The 23,561-nt window shown below is 33.4% G+C and overlaps 1 long non-coding RNA gene across 1 annotated transcript; it reads right to left on the bottom strand.

The window, feature by feature from the left end:
* Positions 1-614: 614 nt before the first annotated feature.
* LOC137225821 (uncharacterized) lies at positions 615-23,121 on the bottom strand. The gene is made up of 3 exons (XR_010944041.1): positions 22,781-23,121; positions 4,544-4,728; positions 615-1,436 (listed from the first exon to the last, which is right to left on the bottom strand). It is a non-coding gene; the product is annotated as an uncharacterized lncRNA (long non-coding RNA).
* Positions 23,122-23,561: the final 440 nt, after the last annotated feature.

The raw sequence follows: 23,561 nt of genomic DNA, 5'->3' as shown, positions 1-23,561 counted from the left end.
CAGAGTGGGTTGGTGAGCACTGTTTATAGGAATATATAAATACCCTGTTTATATAAATACCCATTTATATAATACCTGTTTATATAAATACCCTGGTGAGCAGAGTATTTACAGGAAGTAAATTCCCTCCAAGTACCCTGCCAAAAGTATTTGGGAAATATTTTCATAAACTGATGTGTCATATTCAGTGAGTTCTAGTATTCTAGTTGTACACATTAAATACATTAACCTGTCATCCCATTAGCTTAATTTCAACATATCTTTAAAAAAATCTCATATTTACCTAAAAGTACACATCCTCAGAAGTTTCTATTGTTGCAATCATTCTAGAAAGCAATGTAATATTTCCCTTTTGCCAAATTCAATCACAGTTTATTAGTGATCACTTCTCTTTTTATTGAAGTATAGTTGATTTACAGTATTGTACTAGTTTCAGGTGTACAACATAGTGACTCAATAATTTTAGAGATTATAATCCATTTACAGTTATAAAACAATGACTGTATTTCCCTGTGCTGTACAATATATCCTTGTAGCTTATCTGTTTCATACATAGTAGTTTGTATCTCTTAATCCCCTACCCCTGTCTTGCCCCTTCCCCCATTGCTCTCCCCTCTGGTAACAACTAGTTTGCTCTCTATATCTGCGAGTCTGTTTCTGTTTTGTATATATATTCGTTTTATTTTTTCAGATTCTATATAGAAGTGATAACATACGGTATTTGTCTTTATCTGACTTATTTCACTCAGCATAATACTCTCTAGGTCCATTCATGTTGTTGCAAATGGCAGAATTTCATTTTTTATGGCTGAATAATATTCCATTGTATATAGATAGATAGATAGATAGATGTATATATTACATCTTCTTTATCCATTCATCTGTTGATGGACACTTAATTTGCTTCCATATCTTGACTTTTGTAAATAATGCTGCTATGAACACTGGCGTACATGTATCTTTTCAAATTAGTGTTTTTTATTTTCTTCAGATATATACCCAGGAGTGAAATTGTTGGATCATATGATAGTTCTATTTTTGTTTTGAGGAAACTCCATACTGTTTTCCATGGTGACTGCACCAATTTACATTCCCGTATTATTTATCATTTCTTCACAATAGCTTTTGCAGTTAGCGCATCATTATTTTACTAGTTGACAATTCAAATAATCCCTGACTAGTTACTCCTCCACTTTTCCCCTGTTACAGAATATCTATTCATTGCAACTACAATAAGTTTACCAAGTAATATATTTATTATCATATATAGTATAATTTTGTTTCTCAGGTAAAGAAAAAATTACAAAGTAGACTGATTAGTGGACCCAACTTCCTTGTATCTTTCTGATACCTAATTGTAACCCATGGCTTCCATCCTTAAGGTCACTTCACAGTCCAGCTTATCTCAAAGCATCTTGTTCAAGTTTTAAGCAGCTCTAAAAAAAAAAAAAAAAAAAAAGCACATGGATTCAGAAAAATACAGACACTACTCAGTTGAGTCAGCTCTCTTTAGGAAATTTTCCACAAAATCTCAGAGAATTACATCTACTTCGATCTCATTGGTCACAACTAACTGTGAGAGATTCAAGGGAAGAAAACCTTTTAGTCAAACAGTCACTGCCCTGAATAAAATTGGAGTTTTTGTCATTAAACTGAAAGACAAATGTCTATCAGGCAGATAGTCAGCAATCTCTTCCTTTTGCATATTAAATGGTATATACATATTAAATATATTAGTTTACATTATGTATTTTATGTTATATATTATGCTTTATGTGTCCATGTGAACTATACCAGGTATTAATACTATATCACAAATTATAATTTTATTCATTAAACAAGTATCTGTTGGCTACCTACTGAGTTTTGGCCCTAGACTAAGCACTGAAAAGCAAAAATCAGACTCAGTTCCTATTCTTAGGGAACAGTCAAGTGAGGGAAACATTCTTTAATCCAATAAACTTACAAATAAGTATTCAAGTATAAACTGATGAATAACTAAGTAAGAAATCTGACTTAAAATGGGGAGAGAATCATCTGAATATTCACTGTGAAATTGACACTTGAGCTGAGATCTGAAAGACGCTAGATGTTAAGTGTTGGGAATGTTTCTAGATAGAACACAGTGGGCACAAACCCTGTGGAGAGAGGGAGAAACAATATAACTGGTGAGACTGGAGTAAAAGGGCTAAGGGCAGCAAGGTGAAGGAGGCTGGATGGTAGATCATAACAGACCCTAAAAGACCTTTTCAGCAATGTTAAGGGATTATACAATTACCTTATAGGCACTGAGTGTCACCACTCCCCTGCTTCATACTTTATCATTATTTTTATAATTCCATACACAGAGTGATATTCTTATCTCTACATCCATTGCATTTCTTGCCCTACTCTACATCCTCTGCAGACCCCACCTGCCTAAATCACAAACATCCTTTGATGCAGCATATGGAGAAACTTTATGGTGCCTTTCCCAACATCAACCGCATACCCTCAGTCACGGTTACAAAAATATTTTATCACACACTGTACATACTTCTACTTTGCTTTTTTCCTCCTTATTTTGTATTTTCTGTTTTTATATTTGCCTCCTCCACTAGACTTGGAGCTCCCTGAAGCCAGGAAGTTGACTTACTCAAGTTTATTTTCCTAATACCCAGAAAAAGGCTTGGCACAGACATAAACAGGTGGTGAATGAATGAATATTGGTCATATTGATTCTTTGTAAATCTAGTTTTAACATATTACATTAGTGTACCAATCTGTTGGTGACTTCGAAATTTCTTAGGAGAAAAATGGTATAAAATTGTACTTTTAAGTGCAGTATCCTGGCTTACGAACACCATTGGTATAGTTTGATGAAAGTGTTTTGACACAACGACTGAATCTCTTTAGCACTAGTGAAGGAAAATTATCTGAACTGTTAGGAATTTCTGTTAGAAGCTGAACTGTTAGGAATTTCTGCTAAAGATGCTTTCTAATAATAAACAATTTCTTTATTAATCCTCTTATTTATTAAAAGCTACGTGCCCCTCAGACTATCTGAAGTGGAGGAATTGTTCTTATCTGCAGTGTATGTGTGCTGTAAAAACATATTCATTGAAAATTAAGATGATGGCAAATAAAACACCATTATTTCGGGTTATGGTCAATATGTTCACTTGGAAGGAATTCAAATATATACATTTTGCTATAATTTCTATCTGCTCGCAATAGTAATTAAAAGGGTTCTGGACCCAATTCCACTATTGGGGGGGGTGTCCCCCACGCCACCAAGCAGGTCTTCATGACACCACCTTCGTGTCTACAATATAACTCAATTCTCACACTATCTACCCAGAGATAGCATCAGATTCCACAGGTTAAGGGTTCAGTTCTATAAGACCATCTCCCCACCTACTTCAGATGCCAGTCACAAGCCAAGGTTGTTACCTGTGCTTCTGACCCACTGACTACAGGCTGAAGGTTCACATGATTCCTGAACTTCAAACTTCAGTCGTTAGGCTGGCCGAATTGCTACCCATACTTCTGATTAACTGACTTCTTCCTCAGGTTCAATTAATTCAATTAATTCTAGAGCTCACAAAACTCAGAGAAACATTTTACTTACTAGATCACTGGTGTATTATAAAAGGATAAAACTCAGGAATAGCCAGGTGGAAGATATGCACAGGGCGAGGAGCTGCTGTGCTCTCTCCAGGTCCCAGCCGCTCCGCGGCATGTGGGATCCTCCCGGACCGGAGCATGAACCGTGTTCCCTGCACCGGCAGGCGGACTCTCAGCCACTGCGCCACCAGGGAAGCCCTGGGTGCACTGCTTTCTCCACAAGTTCACCAACCCAGAAGCTGTCCAGATCCAAAACAAAGGTTTTGGATTTCTTTAAAATATTTATTTATTTGGCTGTGCCGGGTCTTAGTTGAGGCACGCGGAATCTTCGTTGCAGCCTGCGGGATCTAGTTCCCTGACCAGTGGTTGAACGCAGTCCCCCTGCATTGGGAGCGCGATGTCTTAGTCACTGGACCTCAAAGGAAGTCCCTGTTTTGGATTTTTACTCAGGCCTCATCACAAGGGCACACTTGATTAAATCATTGATTTCTACCACCAGGCCCTTTCCCCTCTCTGAGGTCAGGGTGAGACTTAAAGTTCCAACTCTCTAATCACACCATTGGTAACCAGCCGCCAGGCTTAGGTGATTTCCAAAAGTTACCTCATTAACATAACAAAAGACATTTAAATCACTCTCAACACTTGGGAATTTCTGGTGGATTTCAGGGCTGTGAGTAAGACACCATGGATGAAGACCAAATATACATGAGAAATATAATTTGGTCATCTGAATAATCTTATATATGTGTGTGTGTGTATATATATATATATATATATACATACATATATATAATAAATAAAAATATCACATATTAAAGTCTCACCCTAAACAGTCTTTTTACCATCACTATGAAGGATGGGGTGTCTCTGAGAAGAGTCGCACTGGTATATATCTCTGCTCCTTTCACTCCCACAACCTGGAGAACTCTATATTTACCTTCTTCTGAAGTGCTCAAGCTTTTCCTTCCTCCAATTTTTTTCACTTTCTCTTAAGTTCCAGGATTGTTTTGCAAAATTGTGCTGCTAAGATACGTTGATCCTGTGACTCTGAAGACTGAAGTAGTTTCACAGGTTAAGCAGGTAAATGTATATATCAATAATTTCATGAAGAGGACAGGTGGTCTAGAACAGAGAAGGGGGCAGGAGGAGAAAGAACGGTAACTTTTATCAGGAGACATTCTCATTTACATTAACCAAATTTATGTTCTCTGCAACCCTAAAGAATAAGAGAGACAAGTAGTATTATCTCCAGTTTACTTATTTGGAAAATGGGGATTTAATAATGCCAATCTTATATGGTTGTTGTGCATTTAAATGATGCAAGCATGTAAATTGTTTAGAGGATTTCCCAAAAGATAGTAAGTGCCTAATATATGTTAGCTATTATTATTATATTTCCCATTCTAAGGAAATATCTTAAGGCTAAGAGATGTTTAGTAATTTGTCTAAAGTAATAGAGGTTAAAGCCAGGATTCAAATTAATGCCTTCTGGCTCCAAACATGTTATCTGCTGTTGTGTTTCTTAAAAGAGATTGCCTTTTCTTAAAAAGGCTTTTGAAGTCACCTGCCTTTAAAATCAAATTCACTAATGATTTTAATGGGCAGAACTGCCCATGAGTTGGGGGAGGGTGGCTGACAACATGTGTGTCTGATCAGGGCAATGCAGAGAAGATTGACTCTAAGAGAAATAGATTTCAGCAGTCAAGGTTACTTGGAATGAGAATAATTTAGTTTGGATTGCATTTCAATACATAAAATACCAGAATTTTACTTTAATTAAAGCATCAGTTTAACTATAAACTATGATATTGTATTTCTCCAAAAACAGGACAGCCTCTTTGACAAAATATAGATAGCATGATTCATTAAATTCCAGTGATAGAGAGTTAGGATAAAATATAGTTATCTCTGTTAGAGAGACAGGAATGAGCATGATGTTAACAGGATGTAATAAAGAATAGATAAAGTCTTATTTATAAAGCTCTGTCTGAATTAGAACTTCTTTTTAGCTCATAAGCTGTGACTGCATTGTTATATGAAAAAAAAGGTGTGCTTATACTCTTTTTATTTAAAAAAAAATGATCCCAATATACTCATACATTTTAATGTGCCTGATGGTAAAGCACTCATTTAAAAGCAAACTGGTAATCCTTTCATTTCTATAGCAAATATAAAAATGAAAGAGGGGTGAGTTTTGGCAACAGCTAAATGGGAAATTGTTCAGTTAGCTCTTTTTTTTTTTCTTTCCATATGAATCTTTTTTTATTATTTTTTAATTTTTTTTTTAACATCTTTTTTGGAGTATAATTGCTTTACAATGGTGTGTTAGTTTCTGCTTTATAACAAAGTGAATCAGTTATACATATATATATGTTTCCATATCTCTTCCCTCTTGTGTCTCCCTCCCTCCCATCCTCCCTATCCCACCCCTCTAGGTGGTCACAAAGCACCGAGCTGATCTCTCTGTGCTATGCGGCTGCTTCCCACTAGCTATCTATTTTATGTTTGGTAGTATATATATGTCCATGCCACTCTCTCACTTTGTCATAGCTTACCCTTCCCCCTCCCCATATCCTCAAGTCCATTCTCTAGTAGGTCTGTGTCTTTATTCCTGTCTTACCCCTAGGTTCTTCATGACATGTTTTTTTTTCTTAGATTCCATATATATGTGTTAGCATACGGTATTTGTCTTTCTCTTTCTGACTTACTTCACTCTGTATGACAGACTCTAGGTCCATCCACCTCACTACAAATAACTCAATTTCGTTTCTTTTTATGGCTGAGTAATATTCCATTGTACGTATGTGCCACATCTTCTTTATCCATTCATCCGATGATAGACACTTAGGTTGTTTCCATCTCCTGGCTATTGTATATAGAGCTGCAATGAACATTTTGGTACATGACTCTTTTTGAATTATGGTTTTCTCAGGGTATATGCCCAGGAGTGAGATTGCTGGGTCATATGGTAATTCTATTTTTAGTTTTTTAAGGAACCTCCATACTGTTCTCCATAGTGGCTGTATCAATTTACATCCCCACCAGCAGTGCAAGAGTGTTCCCTTTTCTCTACACCCTTTCCAGCATTTATTGTTTCCAGATTTTTTGATGATGGCCATTCTGACCGGTGGGAGATGATATCTCAGTTAGCTCTTATTATCATGTCTTAGACACTGAATATTCAGAAAAGATGCAGTTCTTGGACAAGAGATGTCAGAGTACGTGGTGGGACTAATGAATGAGTACCTCCAATTCAGAGGAGGACTACATTACTCAGCATTACTACAGGGTATGAAGTTTCTCTCTGTGCAACGTTTAAAAGTGGGCTTTGAAAAAAATTCCTACTATGATATCAGTATTATAATAATTGCCATGCAAACTGCTGCTAATAATGTGAACATACAGAGAATTTATAAAAAATTCAAGAGTTTTCTGTTCTTCTCTTTAATAAATAAGAAGTTATGTACTTGGAGAAAATCCCTTACAATCCTATGTTTAATGCATTCTAATGTAGAATTTATTAAATGTAAATATATCAATATAATAAAATTCAAAAATTAATCTTTATAAATATGAACTTTAAACATTTAGCTCATCTTAAGTCATTTACAATTCAATTTGATATTATATATGACTATTTTGAATGGGTTTATAAAGATTCTTAAGTTTATAAAGACATTTATTTTGATACTTTTGGTTTGTGGTGATCCTATAAAAGCAACAAGAAACATAACCACCTCAGAGTAGCCAGCTTTATAGGACATGGATTATCAAGTCAATGAATTTTGGTCAGGGTCTGGGACTCATTGCTTCTCTCAGGAGATTAAGTTTTGTAAAATAGCATTTATAATTAGGCTAGACTTTGCTTAATTTTTCAAAGTTATACTTGCTAAGTCAGAGACTTTTTAATCCACCATGACTTTCACATACGTTTTATGATATGGAAACACTTTATCGACTCCTTAAACCATGAATTCTTTTAGACCAGATAGGTCAATGTTATATCACCCACAGTGCTGTCATAATGATCCTTTCATTTTGTTTTGTTAGTATTACTAAAAATTGTGTATGCCTAATTTGAATTTTATTACAGTTTGAGGAGCCATATAAAGGATCATCTTCCAGATGATAAGGGTTTTATTCCTTGTGGTCAGGTCTTGTTTTAGGGCATTTGGATAAATCATTGTTTAAAATGTAGCCGTGAATGCTCCTTCTGTCTGTGGTTTCACAATAATGCCAATTAGCTATTTGACTCCCAACTAGGTTATAAAGTGTGATTATTGTTCTTTCCATTCTTTGTAGTGATTTCTACTTTTTTATTTGTTTGTTTCATGAGGCAATTTGGCTAACTCAGTATTCCCTGTGTTTACTACTTTCTCTGCTTCAAAAAATGATTTATTTAGGGGAAAAATAATAGTAAAGTTTGTAAGATATGTTAGTGTATTTTAAGATTGGTAATGGGCAATATGCAAATGTATTTCCAAGAAATAGACTGAGGTAGAGATTTGAGTTCAAGAATTCACTGGGAAGTGATCTCAATATCAATGCATGTGAGGAGGAGTTACAAATAGGACTGGGCAAAGAGAGAAGTTGGGGTGCAAAGTAATCAGAACAAAGTCCTCAGCCAATCCCACGGGGAGTCTTGAGGCTTTGATGGTTCAGTGTTATACTGAAATGGGGCCCCACATCCACTGGCCATTGAAGGTAAACAGACCCTAGGATTAGACATAAGGATAGACAAAATGGATTTTTTCAACAAAGGTTAATTAAAAGAAAAGGACTTAGCTGAGAGGTGCAGGCAACTGACACTCCCGGGGGGAATATATTCTTCAGTCCTGAAAGCTGATTTATGTTTAATAATGTAATATAAGGTACATTCACTAAGTAATTGTGAAAAGAAAGGGTTTAATCTTTTGTCTTGTTTTGTACAGCAACAATTTAAATTTATTTTTAAAATAATAAAGATGATGGGGGTTTCGTTAAAGATGATGATCTGAGTACGTCTTACTGAGATCTATCAACTTTCAAGGGGAGCAATTTAGCCACTAGATCAAAGATGGCTGGTCATCTTGTAAGGAACTTTGGAAATTTGAAATTTGGACCATACCTTCCTCCTTCTTGAAGATGCAACTACAGATTGTTTTTTTTTTGGTGGAGAGGGGTTGAGGAGATAATAGATAATCTGAGGGCTTAGAGGACTCTCATATCTCCAAGAGTACTTGGAGCTAGGATCTCTGGTGGCATTGCTGCCCAGAAATCATCTTAAAGTAGATGTATTACGGTGTGATTTAGCTGACTAGTAAGAGTTCTCCATGCACAGGGAGGTGAACTGCTCTGTTTTGCTTGCTGTTTATCACTGTAACAGACTGAAAAACAATTATTCTAAAGCTGGATAATGTTGATAGACAAGGAGTTAAAATCAGTAATATAGCAAGAATACAATGTAGTGATAAAACAAGTTAATGGAAAATCACATTAGAGATATAAGAGGAATATTCATAGAAGAGAGAACAAAAGTAAGCTTTGCAAACAAATTCCAAAATACTGGATGTCAAGGAACCCATTCCCTTCACATTAGAATTCAGGGAAAATGAAAAATAAAGCACTAATGATATGCTATATTTTCCCATATTAGATTAGGGAAAAAAATCAAGAACCTCTAACATGGAGGAGCACAGCGAACATGCAGCTACCATTTCTGCCTACGATGCCATGAAAACTCTTTCATAAAAGTGCTTATAATGTTAGTTTATAAACCTCATTATTTCTTAAATCCACTAATATTCAAAAATTTATGTATATATCCATGATAACCTGACAAAATAACTGATATAATATATTTCATTTGCCTTATAATATGGATTACTGAGGTTATTGAATTGATCCTACATTATATTACATCATTGGTAAGCATATTGTGATGTTCTTATTTGACAAAAGAGGCTTAATTTCCTATCGGTTGAAGTAACCTGTGACTGAAAAACAGGGATAGAATTTTCTGTAAAGTGTTATATTTATTTCACTATTAAAATGTATATCATAAAATATTTCATAAAGTCAATCTAAAAATATTCATGTCAATGATTACATTTTGGAAAATATTTTAGTAAGTATCAGTAAATTATTTGGTAAAGTATGGATCATTTATCAATTTTTCTCATCTTTATACATCCAGCCATTTCACACAAGAATTTTGTTCAGATATTTTGACAATGTTCTATTCTTATTTTTTGTTAAGACTACTGATGTTGTCAAGTTTGTTCATTTTCCCAAAATGGATAAACTTTAGCAGTAGTTAGCAGTTGGTGATTTAAGTCAAGAACACTGAGGTTTTTTATCACATTCAGAATATTTAATTTCCCTTCCATCTGATAATAATTTTGCATGTAAAAAATAACACAAAACTATGTCAATTTGAAACAGCCACCCACACACCTTATGGAGTTAAAGTATTGTGTGGGATTGAAATCATGAGTATGTTCTGTAAGCATGATCTCAAAAGCATATTTTTCTAAGAAAAAATATAATAATGACAGTTGTTTGTACCAAATGATCTGATATTTTAACTTCAGGAACTTGCTCAGTAGTCTCTGGATCTTGGTTTATAGTGTTAACTAGAGAATTTGGATTTCAAGGACATAAAGTCTCATGGTAGTAAAATATAGTAACACAAAATTTTAGAATGAAGAGGGAACAGAAAGCTAACATTAAAAGCTATCACTTTTTTAACATTGTACTGAGGATTTTTTTAGTTGCATATTTTTGTTGTAGATGGAAAGGTTATGTTCGCTACCAATTTAAACAGTACTTTACTAGCATATGGACACAATCTGAGCTGTAGGGTAAACATTTTCAGGATGCCTCGGAGAGCTAACTTTAATATCTGAACAGATTCGGCACCATACAAATGGGACATGAAGCATGATTCACAATTTCACATAACTCATTGAAGCTAAAACATGCTAAAAATAAATTCGGGAATTCCTTTCCCTCTTGCCATCCATTAAATGGGTAAAATTGTTTACTGCACATACATGAGCCACTCGGTGCAATTTTCAGGATAATTCTTCTATTCAAAAGCCCTTGAGTACTCTCTGTTCCTTTTATATGTAGTTTAAAAGTAAAGACGAGGGAGTAGTATTTTTATAAACATGTTCTATATTTTTCTCTTTAGGATAATTTTCATACATAAAATAATACTATAAGAGATAGAAAAAAGCAAGGATTTCATTAACTAAAGATGAATGTGCAAAAGTAACAGTAACAGCAAAATGTTATATAGTCATTTAATTCACCAGATTTACACTCTAGCAACTAAAGAGGATTTATAATTGTTAAAATATATTGATTACAATCTTCAGACATTTGGAAATTTATGATTTAAATCACTGTTTGGGAACTTAACATCCCTTTTGTCTTATAAAAAATTAAATGGATTAAAACAGAAATCTGTTTTTTTATTTTAATATTATTAAACTCCACGAAGTAGAAGATCTTAGTTTATTCCTCAGTCAATGACTATTGTTTCAACTATTTAAAAGTATTAGGCAATAGTATTAGGCAATAAGTTTTCTTTTAAAGGCAATCATTGAACTCTTATAGGACAAATTTTTCATTGGTATTTTCTAGGTCCCTTATACTGCATATGTTATATGATGTCACCCACATGCAGATCTTCAGATATATCATTGTGGATACATGGCATGTACATGAGGAATGCTCAAATAATCAAGGGAGAGAAAATGATAAAAGATAATTACACAGTAATTAAAGTAAATGTTTAAAGAGTACTAAAAAAGTAAAGATTCAGGTTCTACTTATAAAGAGTTGTTTTAATATAATAAAATACCCACCATCAATATTCATGGTTAAGGAGTCTTGAGAGGTCATGTTAAAGCCAACACTATCAATTATCGGTAACTTTAAAAATATATTTTTGTTTGTATGTGTGTTTGTTTCACTATAAATTTGACATTTTACTCTTGATCTATTTAAATAAGTCATTAAATTGACTTTGGTTTCCTGGTTTATTAAGGCTTAGTTCTTGAGTTGAAGGAAATTACTTAATTGTGCCAGCTGTAAAATATCTTCAACATATCAGTGCATTAATAGAAAAAACCATATCTGTATATTTATCTAATTGCTTGTTACTATTGTAGAATCATTTTGTCATAGGAAAACACATAGTAGATGTTTGATGAATGCTCTGCCTTGGAAGAACAGGTATAGGTAGCTTCAGATGCTAGATTGTCTGCTGTTGAACCACAGATAATATTCAATTCAGCTAACATTTGTTAAGCAGTCATCATGTAGCAAGACATTATGTAGAGGTTATATGAGAAACATGAGGAAGATGTGGATGTTGGTTTTGTATACTTCACAAATATTGCAGGCCACATGAACATGTAAACAATTATTTAAAATACTTTGCTAGAAGTGGAATCTATATGGGAGGCTCTCCACTTGCAGTTAAGCCTAGTATCCCAGAGTTCAAATCCAAGCTCTACCACTTACTGGTCGTATGACATTAGCAGAGTCATTTATAATATCACAACCTCAGTCTTATTCTGTGTAGAATAGGGATAATAAAAATTTTCTCATAGAGATGTTGTGAGAACTAAGTTAGACAGTCACATGTTAAGTTTTAAGCTCAATGACTGACATACTCGGGGATGTTGGGATGCTTAATTTCCAAACATTTGAGGATTATCTAATCATCTTTATGTTATTGATTTCTTGTTTTCCGTTATTATAATTCATTTAAATCCATTGAGCAAATTAAGTTTACATTACGGAAGTTCTTTGAAATTGAAAAACATGTGTGTTCTGCAGTTGTTTTCCCAACGACTATACACACACACTCACAAAAACACATGTATATATATTTAATTAACTCAAGGTAGTTAACTGTGTTCTTCAAATCTATATTATTTATTTTTCTGCTCTTTCAAGCACTGAACAATTTGTATTTAACACTTTAACTATGATTTTGTGTCTATTTTGCCCTTTGGTTCTGTCAATTTTTATTTTGTTTTTCATATGTTAGTAGGTACATCAAATTTTACTGGTGCAAAGGTAAACATTGTCCAGTTTAACATCCACATACCAGGGGGCCAAGTATTATATTGAATTTCTCATAAGAAGACTATATCACATCATAGTTTACATTAACCTACTTTGATATCCAAGATGCATTCACTTTACCATTAACAAGCGGGAGAATAAAGGAGAACTTTAGCATGTATTGTCACTTCTGTGCCTTTCAAAATTTTAAATGTAGTGCTATTCTCTGTTATTCTCTGAGGGATATTGCACTGTTTATTGGTATCTTATTTGGCAAAGAGGAGAAACGCAATTTTCTTCCACTTTGCTGTTCTTACCGTAATAGCTTTCCCTCCATGTGTCAGAGTCAAAGTAAAGATTCAATTTCTTATGATAGCTATTGTAACTAGACATTCAGAAATTGGGGAAATATCTTGCTCCCATTGTCTCCCTAAGTCATGCTGAAACCCAATCCTAATTAAAGGCCAGAAACAGTGAGGTGTAGGAATGTGAAATACAAGAAAAAACTGGCTTTCCCATTTGAGTAACTGGAGAGTGGGATGAATCATCACCTTGTCGTTTAATGGAAGAGGAGTTGCTTTCACAGAAATGAGGAGAGGCTATATCTTTGGCAAGTACACATCCTCTGAAACCTATACTTTCCTGATAAATATACCAAATTGTACCTAAGAGACATAGAACTGCGAATTTAACTGATATACTGCTGAATACCTTTGAATGGAAAAAAATTAAAGAGACTCTCAGATTAGGATACTTTTTCTCATTCAAGTATGAGTTTCTTCAAGGAAGACATGATATTGTTCACTCTTTTATTTTCAGTGCTTAATATAGAATACTACATGGAATACTAAATATTTATGACAAGAATAAATGAATGTTATGGCTCAAATGTTTTTGTCAGACACCATTTTATTTTCTTTTTAAGAAGAATAACAGTTTCCAAGTGAAAACAGGTTTCAGGTTCTAAACAAATATTTTAAAATAGACATTTAAACACAGGCCATGAAAAACGTTGGGAAGAAATGCATAATTTAGACCTTGAGGATTTTAATTAAAAACCCAATTATTACCTGATGAATGCTATAAATTCCAGTCTGGAAAAATTCATTCTAATTGTCTATACATATTTGAGTTATTTTTAAAATATAGATTAAACATACATTTTTAATTCATAATAACTTTCAATTTTAAATTTATTATATCCAGAAATTACAATATACATAATTAATTTTAAATTTTACACCAGCAATCTTTTAATGAAATTGAGATATATTAGTAAAGTCTATTAGGCAATTTGCATATACCCTCCTAGACATATTAAAATATAAGTGTTGGCGTTTCCTTTTCTTCTATCTAAAATTCTCCCCTTGAGGCCTAGCTTGAAAAGAACGTGTCTGAAGCTATTGGCAAACTACTTTTGTCAGAGAGATATCAGGAAAAAAAGTTATTGTAGCAGGATGAAAATCACTAGGCAAGAAATAATTGTTCCTGAAAAGCATTTTCTTTTCTTTGGCTAATACATAGTAATTTGAAGGCCATACCAGAATTGTTTTGAATGGAATGCCTCCATACATTAGCTTATGGCAAAGACCATCTTTGACAACGTGATTCTCCACACAGATAAAATAGATATTATCTCTATTTCCTACAGCCAGAACCTCTGCACTAAATTTGTTTACTTCAAAAATTTGGTTCAGAGTGCATTTTAAGGTTCTACTAATTTTTCTTTCCCTGGAAAGACATTTTTAAAAATCTAGAAAACCAATTACCTCAAAATAGTTGCATATGTTCATCTATAGATCAAGTAATCAATGAACCAACTCAGGAGGCAGAGGTTTAAAAGTTGAACTGGTTCAAAGATCTGTAACAACACACTAAAACATTAATTTTCTTGGAAAACATTAATTTTCTAATGTTTTTGGAACTTTAATAACATAATTTTTAGGTTCTACAAAATTTATACTACTTTTATTTTTCTTGTTGACAAAAGGTTTTGAATTCACATTCATTTAATTTATTGCTTGCATAATAGATTTATAATTTTTTAAAAAAAATTAGTGCTATTAAAGGCACTATAGAATTAATCTTATTCAGTGTTCTCCTTTTACAGATGAGAAATCTAAGATCCAGTCAGTTTTCAGGACTTGACAAAATAAGATCTGGTAGGGCCAAGGATCAAACTATGGTTTCTTGATTTTAGGAATCACGTCTGGATTCTTTAGGCACCAAGTTAAAGATCACAGAATTTAGAAATTATTCCCTGATTCCACGAACTACACTATGTGCTATAGCTGTGTGATCTTCATGCACAGGGTGGGAGAAGAGTTGACTACATAAAGCACAGGGGATTTTTTAGGAAATCATTCTTTATAATTTTATTTAATAATAATGTATCAATATTTGTTCATTAATTGTGACACAAAGACCATATAATGTAAGGTTTTAATAGTAAAAGAGGCTATATATGTGGTATATGGAAACTCTATAGTATTTTCACAATTTTTCTGTAAATGATGATCGACTTTAAAATTAGAAAGTTTATTTAAAAATTATAACTGTTTTCTGTTTGCCTATGAAAGCCATTAGTTTTTTTCCTCTTAAAACTAGAGATCAGCAGATTTGAGGAGAACAGAGGAAACAATATAAAGATACACTTTTGAATTAGCAGTGGACTAAAGAGAGCAACATAAAGAGAAAGGATACGGACGTCCAGCATCAAATATCTATTTCTCATTCTTCTGCTAAACTGTGTTTATCTTACAGAGCAGCTCACAATTAGGTCTTGAACAAACAGCCCAAAGCTGTCATTGTAATAGAGCATAGTAATTGATATTCATAATGACAACCCTAAATTTATTAAGATACCAAATTGTATTAGAATATGCTGTTTACTAAGTCAGTGAAGTATGTAACATATTTAAAATTAATGAGCTTTAAAAATTTTAAGGGTATTGAGAATTAACTGTATGTTTTTTAACGTAATTCGAGGGTGTAAAATGAGCGCTTTCATACCTTCCTGGTCAGCTTTATGACTCAATATTTGGTGCATTTGCTAGTTTGAATCAATTTGTTTTTTATTGTTCTTATTTTGTGTGTTTTAATGAGAAGTTGGAGAGGCATATTCAAGCACTGCTAATATGACAATGAGTGTTAATTTTGTACTACCTTGAATATCCACATTGATCTACTACTTTATTACTCTAAAATAGAATTTTGTAGGCTGACTCTTCAAAGCCCTATCTTTGGATCTTGGCTCCTTCATTATCAGTTCCTTTCATGACCTAGAAGCCATCAAACCTGCCATAGATCTTCTGGCTAATGCATGACTTTTCTCCACAGCATTTGCATCTATTACATTTGCATGGAAAATGCAGGTTGGTTTTCAGCTATCTCTCCTGTCCTAGCTTGAAGCTTCCTCCTGCTTTTTATTCTGTCTACTGCTTTTTATTCTGTATGTGTGTGAGATTTGACCCACATTATTTTAATTAGTCTTAGTTTTTATTTAATTTTTTATTAGAATACTTCCATATTTTCTATCTTTTCAATAAACAGTATGACAGCTCAGATATGTGCTATTCTAACACTCTTCCTCACTAATATCAGCAACTCTATACTGTATAATGGCATCAAATAGCTACAATCACAAGTGTGTCATTACTGGTGATTTTTTTTTTTTACTTATGTTGAAGAATTAAATTTTTTTTGATTAAAGTATCTTAATATTCAGTACTACCTTTGATCCTTTGGACACTTTTCTCAGTCCTTTAGCAATGTTTTTCTTATAATTTTGAAAAATTTCAGTTTCAACATGTTTTAAAAACCTGGATACCATTTCAGTATATTGCTGCCTCAGTTTAGAAAGAGGCTACCAATTTTAAAAGACAATAAAAATAAACAAAACAATACAAACAAACAAAAATAATGACATTGTGATAAATATTTTTTTGACTGAATGTTTTACTTTTAACTCTTGGTGAATATTCAGACCTCTTAAGACTTTCGATTGCATGAGCTTTTTCAATTCAGCAATAATTTCTTGATGATCCTCTGTATTTCTTAGACCAGTGGACTTTCAAATGGGCTTTGTAGAATGCTGAGCCTTTACTTGGAGAAGCTCTGGGTGCTAACTCCAAGCTTCAACTGGATTAGTTTACATAGCGTAAGGTTTCATTTCAACCAAGTGTTTTGCAGCTGAAAATAAGGCCTCTTCTATCATGCTCAAATTGTCAAATAGACAGCGTTAAACCAGACACTTGAAAAATTCCTCAAGTATTTATTGGAAATATGACAGATCAGTCATTTAACCTATCAATTGTCACAGAGTTTACTTGTAAATAACATCTCTGTTTCAGTATAACATAATCACAAATGGGAAGATAACACCCATCACACTCTACTCCACGTGTATTTCATTAGAGTGAAAACACGAGTTATTTCTACACCACATGAGGAAGTCATGTTGTGTATTTCATCCTATTTTACTTGAGAGCTTTGAAAATTTATACGAGCTGGCAAGGATCTAGAACCTTTATATAACCCTTGGTTATAAACCTGTGAGGCCTTTATTGCCTTTGCATTTTTAATAATATTGTTATAACTATCAGGAAAGAACCACAGTTCTACTCAGCAGAAAGAAATTCTTTGTCTAGACTCCCTGATATTGAGGTATTTTTCCTCCCCCCTCCCTTCTTACCCTCCTACCCCATAATCATTCTAATGTTCATCTATCTGCACTCACCTAACTATACATTCCTGACCTATCTATTCTATATTGATGGATTTCTAGCCCTTGGATTTAAACCCCAAACTACCATGCCTTCCTGATTCATATTATGGCTGATCAAATTTCCTGCATTTCCTGGATCTAGAACTTTGACTTCAAACCTGCTGACTACTTGTATTTGTGATATCCCTTTGAATTCCTCTTGTCTAAATAGTCTCCCAGCCTTTGTATCCTCTGACTTGTCTAATCCTATTATTACTTATGACATGCTGTGAACATGCAATTCTCTATTCGTACTCTGATAGCACAATTAAGCCCCCTATATAGTCACTAAGATGTTTTCTTTTATAAGCAGCTGGATAGAATCGTAACCTAGAAAATTTGAAACTGAGACAATGTAGTAAACTTGTCTTTTCATTTCTAGCTATGTAAAAATCTTATCACACTGGAAATATCCAAATTAATACTTACAGTGTAAAGTATTTTGGTTTCAATTGAAACAATTAATCTGTGTAGCCAATATCAGTTGCTCTTTTTGTGTGTCATTCTGTATTTTAGTGGCATTTCAGATTTTCATTGTATAAAATATGCTAACATAAGTATAATTAATTTTGCTGTAGGATCTAAAATAAGGACATTAAATTTATTTTATATCAACTGTGATACTTTTAGTTGATTAACACTTAATGTGGCTGTTTCATTTTAATTCAATCCTGTTCAATTTTTAACATAGAAATTGTTCACATTATTGTGAATTAATAGAGTAACTGCAAAATCATATGGGTTTCTCACTTTTTATGTGATCAGAAAAAGCAACTGTAAGAATTAATTAAAATGAACTAACCACTTGATTAAGTTATAATATAATACTGTGTATTCATGTACATTTTCTCAAGTATGATTTTATATTAATGGACTAAATTAGTCCAGTATGTATGTATATATATGTGCTAGTTTGGAGTAACATATTTACTTATGTGATCTTCTATAATGATAATCCACTATGATCGAGCACAATTACATGTATTGGGAAAAGTATGCTATTGACATGAAGAGTAATAAAATTAATCAATTATTGCCAACCTAAAATTATCAAGCATATTAATATTTTGTGATATTAAACATCATTTCTGAGATATGATTGTAACAGTACTTGAGAGTTTGAACTCCAGGCTATCAATCTTAACTATACCAATTATTTGAATATCAGTGTTTTCTACTTATAAAATACAAATAGTAATGTTAATTCTTAGTGTTATTGTGAAAATTAAATGAGATAATGCATATGTAGGTTTAGGCACAGTGTATATTACATAGTAAGCATCCAAACGTAACACAATTAGCACCATCATTTTTACTATTAATACTATCTGTTCTTTCATAGAATTACCAAGAGGCCAGTCACTTCAGAATGATATATATATAAACCATAGAGAGGGGAGGTGCAATTTGATAAAAGGCTTAGGTCTCTATGATATATATTTCATTTATATCTCCCTATGCTTCATTGGTTCATTGGCAGAAGGAGGTCACATTTACATTTCTGTCCAAATGGTAGTACAAGCACTCTCCCACTTGCTAACAAGCATTCCAGTATTTTGCAAGTGTCACAAGTCTACCTATTTCTATGAATCCCCCGGTTTGTTAATATACTTTTATGAATAATAATTCCTTTTTAGTTCAACTGCTGCTGCTTAGAGTAGCACAAGTAACTCCAATTCACTCTTTCAGACTAAACTACAAGTGCTGATCAATGGACAGCTATCTCAATTGCCTCTCTATTGTGCATCTCAAGTGCTGCCGATACTCCTGCAGCTACCTGGTAGAGCTGAAAAAGCCAGATGCTTGAACAAAGTGTCATACTAAAAACTGAGGGAAGAAGTGGTCTCAAAGAACCTCCTGCTTTCCCCAGTCTCATTCCCTTGCTAACCATCACTCCTATCTCTGTCAGCTGCTGCTTGTATGAATGTATCTTCTGCCAGTTGGCAGTCATTCCTCTCAATGTCACATTTCATGAAGGATGAGCCATGGAAGTGTTTCCTAGGTCCATAGTTGTAAAGGTCTTTGCATTCATACTCATGTACCTATTTACTTAGAGTATACCTATGGCCTTAGAATAACAAATTGGATTCTAGCACTGGCTTCACTGTGTTTGGTGTTGGTATTAAGTCTGACTTTCTGATCTAGATTTACTGAAAGCGAGTTTCATTGAAAGCCAAGCTTTATTTTATTATAATTTGTTCAACATGGCTATTTGAAAGGGTATACGTTTTCTTATATTTTAAATTCGACATGGGATAGGAGATAGTGACAATGTTCCAGCCTTTTCTTTACAAGAGAGCTGAACAGCAACAATGTAAATATGTAGCTATGAATACATATGAAGGATGAATAGCATCAGTCATTGAGGGAGGTATATTACTTCATAACACCTGACAAATGTGTTCCTGTCCAGTTAATTACCCAACAAAATTTTCCTAATAGAAAGGATCAGTAGTTCATGTGATTTTTATAACTTCACTTTAAGCTAATAATTGTTATTGATGAAGCAGATATTAAAATGATAACTTTCTTCATTGTCTTCAAGTATTATATACGGATAAATTATTAGCAGAGACTTAGAAAGTGCAATATGACTAGTTGGTTACCTGGTCGTAAAACACAGAGTGTTCTATATGAACAAAATTCTCAGTTGTCCACAAAAATATATTGTTAAAATTGCCTCCCAGTCATTTTCTGGAATGAATAAAGTTTAATTTTATTAGCAAAAGAAATGCCAATAGCAGCACATAGGTGCATCAATTAAAATAATATAATTTCATTAAATATATATTTCTATTAGGAGATGACTGAATTTCCCATAAGATGAGAGATTAATAATTTAATTTTTTCTATACAATTATAGAAATAAATCTAGGGAAGTTTACACAAATATATTACATTTATCTCCACACAGACTATATATACTATATATACTATATATATATTATATATGTATTACAAATGAAAAATTGATTAGAACATGAGGATGATTTTGTTATTGGAACTTAATCTCTTAACAAACTTTATTTCAATTTTTGCAGGAGCATTTCAGAAATTCTCTATAAAGTAATTGTTAGCAAAACATATTCCTTTTTAAACTTTATTTATTTATTTATTTTTGCGGTACACGGGCCTCTCACTGTTGTGGCCTCTCCCGTTGCGGAACACAGGCTCCGGACGCGCAGGCCCAGCGGCCATGGCTCACGGGCCCAGCGGCTCCGCAGCATGTGGGATCTTCCCCGACCGGGGCACGAACCCGTGTCCCCTGCATCAGCAGGCGGACTCTCAACCACTGCGCCACCAGGGAAGCCCAACTTTATTTTAAGTAGATAATTTTGCAAGTATTTTTGTTTGATATTTTGAATGAATAATCTTAGGAAGTAGATGTAATAACACGCTGAATTTGAGAGTTTCCACTGAGATCACATGAGAGGAAAATAGTAATTTAAAGACAATAAACTTTTCGTTTGTTCACTGAAGTTATGGTTCAGATAATAATATGCTCTGGACGCCTCCCCAAGTAAGTTTTGCAGTTAATAAATAAGCATATGAAAAGACACTCCATATCATATGTAATTAGGGAACCAATAATTTTAAAAAGAGATACCCCTATACACCTATCAAAATGGCTGAAATCCAAAATATTAACAACAATAAACACTGGCAAGGATGTGGAACAACAGGAAATCTCATTCATTGTTACTGGAAATAAGACAGGCAGTTTCTTATGAAAACTAAATAAAGTCTTAGCATGTGATCGAACTATCATGCCCCTAGGCATTTACCCAAAAGAGTTGAAAACTAATGTCCACACAAAAAAACTTGCACACAAATGTTTATAGCTGCTTTATTCAAAATTGCCAAAACTTGAAAGCAACCAAGATGTCCTTCAGTAGTTGAATGGATAAACAAACTGTGATATATCGCTATAATGGAATATTATTCAGTAATAAAAAAAAAAGAAATGAGCCACCAAGCCAAAAAAGACATGGAGGAAACTTAAGTGCATATTGCTAAGTGAAAGATGCCTGTCTGAAAGGCTATATACTATATGATTTCAACTATGTGATATTCTGGAAAAGTCAAAAGAACTATAAAGGCAGTAAAAAAAATAGGGGCCTCTAGGGGCTTGAAGATAAGGAGGAAGGGGTAAATAGGTGGAGCACAGGGAGTGTTTTGGGGAGTGGAAATATTCTATATGATACTGTAATCATGGGTACATGACATCATGCGGTTGACAAAACACATAGAACTATACAACACAGAGTGAACCTTAATATAAATGGAGACTTAGTTAATAATAATGCATCAATATTGGTTCATCAGTTCCAACAAATAAACTACACTAATGCAAAATATTCTAATAGGGAAACTGTGCAGGGACAGGGGCTAGTGGGGAAGGTTTGATGAGAACTCTGTACTTTTTGCTCGCTTTTTCTGTAAACTTAAAATTACTCTAAAAAATGAAGTATATTAATTAAAATAAAACAAACACTGATTAGTTTCAAATTCTTACCTAATGTGTTTGCCACACTATTGTCCTATAATTATCATGTAGGCAACCCCCAACATAACTTATACACTGTATTAGATTTGCATGTACAAGTTAATATAAAAGAGAAAAATGCCTTAAAATAAAAGCAAAACGTATAAAACAATTTCTTAATCATCTGGAAAACTTAATAGCTTTCTTTTTTTCTCACAACTGGTCAGAGAACATGAATGCTGCAAAGAATGGCTTAATGAAATTTGTAGATATATACTTCTTTCCATTAATAATGAACACAGTGAAAATACTCCGCAAAACGAGTATCTAAAATACCTCATTTTCTTTCATGCTTTTCAATCTATTTTCTTCATTTATTATTGGTAGTTATTACAAGCATTTATCTTTTTAAAACTTGTTTATTTGACTATTTAAGTGCTTTCTCCATAAATTCTGCATGTGGCCTTAATGCTTACTTTTATACCTACCTAAGTCTTTTGTATTATTACTGTGATCATTTTCTTAAATTTAAATGAAGTTTTTGTGTAATTGTACATATGTGTCAGATATTTTGATATTGAATTTTAAAACAGCATTTATATTATAGTGTTTTGATTTGACACCATAGTGATTATCAGTATCCTTATAATGAGTCCTCTCATTATTATCTACCTAAGATACTGTACTCTTATAGGCTAATTTTGTAAAACTTAAGATAAAATTTGAAACAGTTTACTTAAGTTGTCTAACGATCATCATTATTTGACCAAAAGGTGAGAAAATGAGCTTAAATGATCAGGGGATACTATGCCATGTGTGTATTATGCAGTGGTGACAACAATCAGAATCTCTTTGCTCACCTTGAAAAGACTATGGTTATGACTTCAGTTGCAGAGTTCTTAGACACAGTAGCTCTGTTCAGAGAAAGAATTTGCCACAGTCAGAACTCTGGCTGTGCAGATGTAAGGTTCTCAAAATGTGCTCCCCAGACTAGGAATCAGCAGCCTCAGCATCATCTGGGAACCTGCTAGAAAAGCAAATTATTGAGCCTTACCTAGGACCTGCCTACTGAATCAGAAACTCTGTGGTTGGATCCAGAAATCTGTGTTTTCACAAGTCCTCCATGTGATTCTGATGCAGGTTAAAGTTTGAGAACCACTAATCTACAGTTCGGAGTATAGCTTTTAGTCTCAGCTCTAGGCTATGAGTCAAAGTAAAACAAATTATTGTAAAGAGTAGTGGCCCTTAGTTAATGCTAAAACACTGATTATTAAAATTAAGACAAATGTTTCATATAGCTTAGTATACCTCAGGTACTCTTTTTTTTTTAATGACTTCTTATTAACGTTGGGCAATAGTAGTGAGAAATCTTCCCAGTATGGCTTGCAATCAAAGATAGCTGGATCCAACAAACATCCCTGCCACAAAACAAATTCCCATCAGAATAGTATCCCTAAAAGTTAAAATATTAAAATCAAATCAGTGATATTAGGATATAAGTTTTCAAGGCTTAAATTCATTTGCTATATTACACTTACTCTTATGAAAGGGGGAAGATGAATGGGTAAATTTTTTCTCTTAGTCAATCATGAAACCCACTCATTAGCATAAGTCATAGAATTTTTTAAAAAAATCAGTTCC

Source organism: Pseudorca crassidens, chromosome 6 (genome assembly GCF_039906515.1).
Source record: "Pseudorca crassidens isolate mPseCra1 chromosome 6, mPseCra1.hap1, whole genome shotgun sequence".
Lineage (NCBI taxonomy): Eukaryota > Metazoa > Chordata > Mammalia > Artiodactyla > Delphinidae > Pseudorca > Pseudorca crassidens.
The sequence above is the reverse complement of the archived record's forward strand: the minus strand, read 5'-3'. Positions and strand labels throughout refer to the sequence as shown.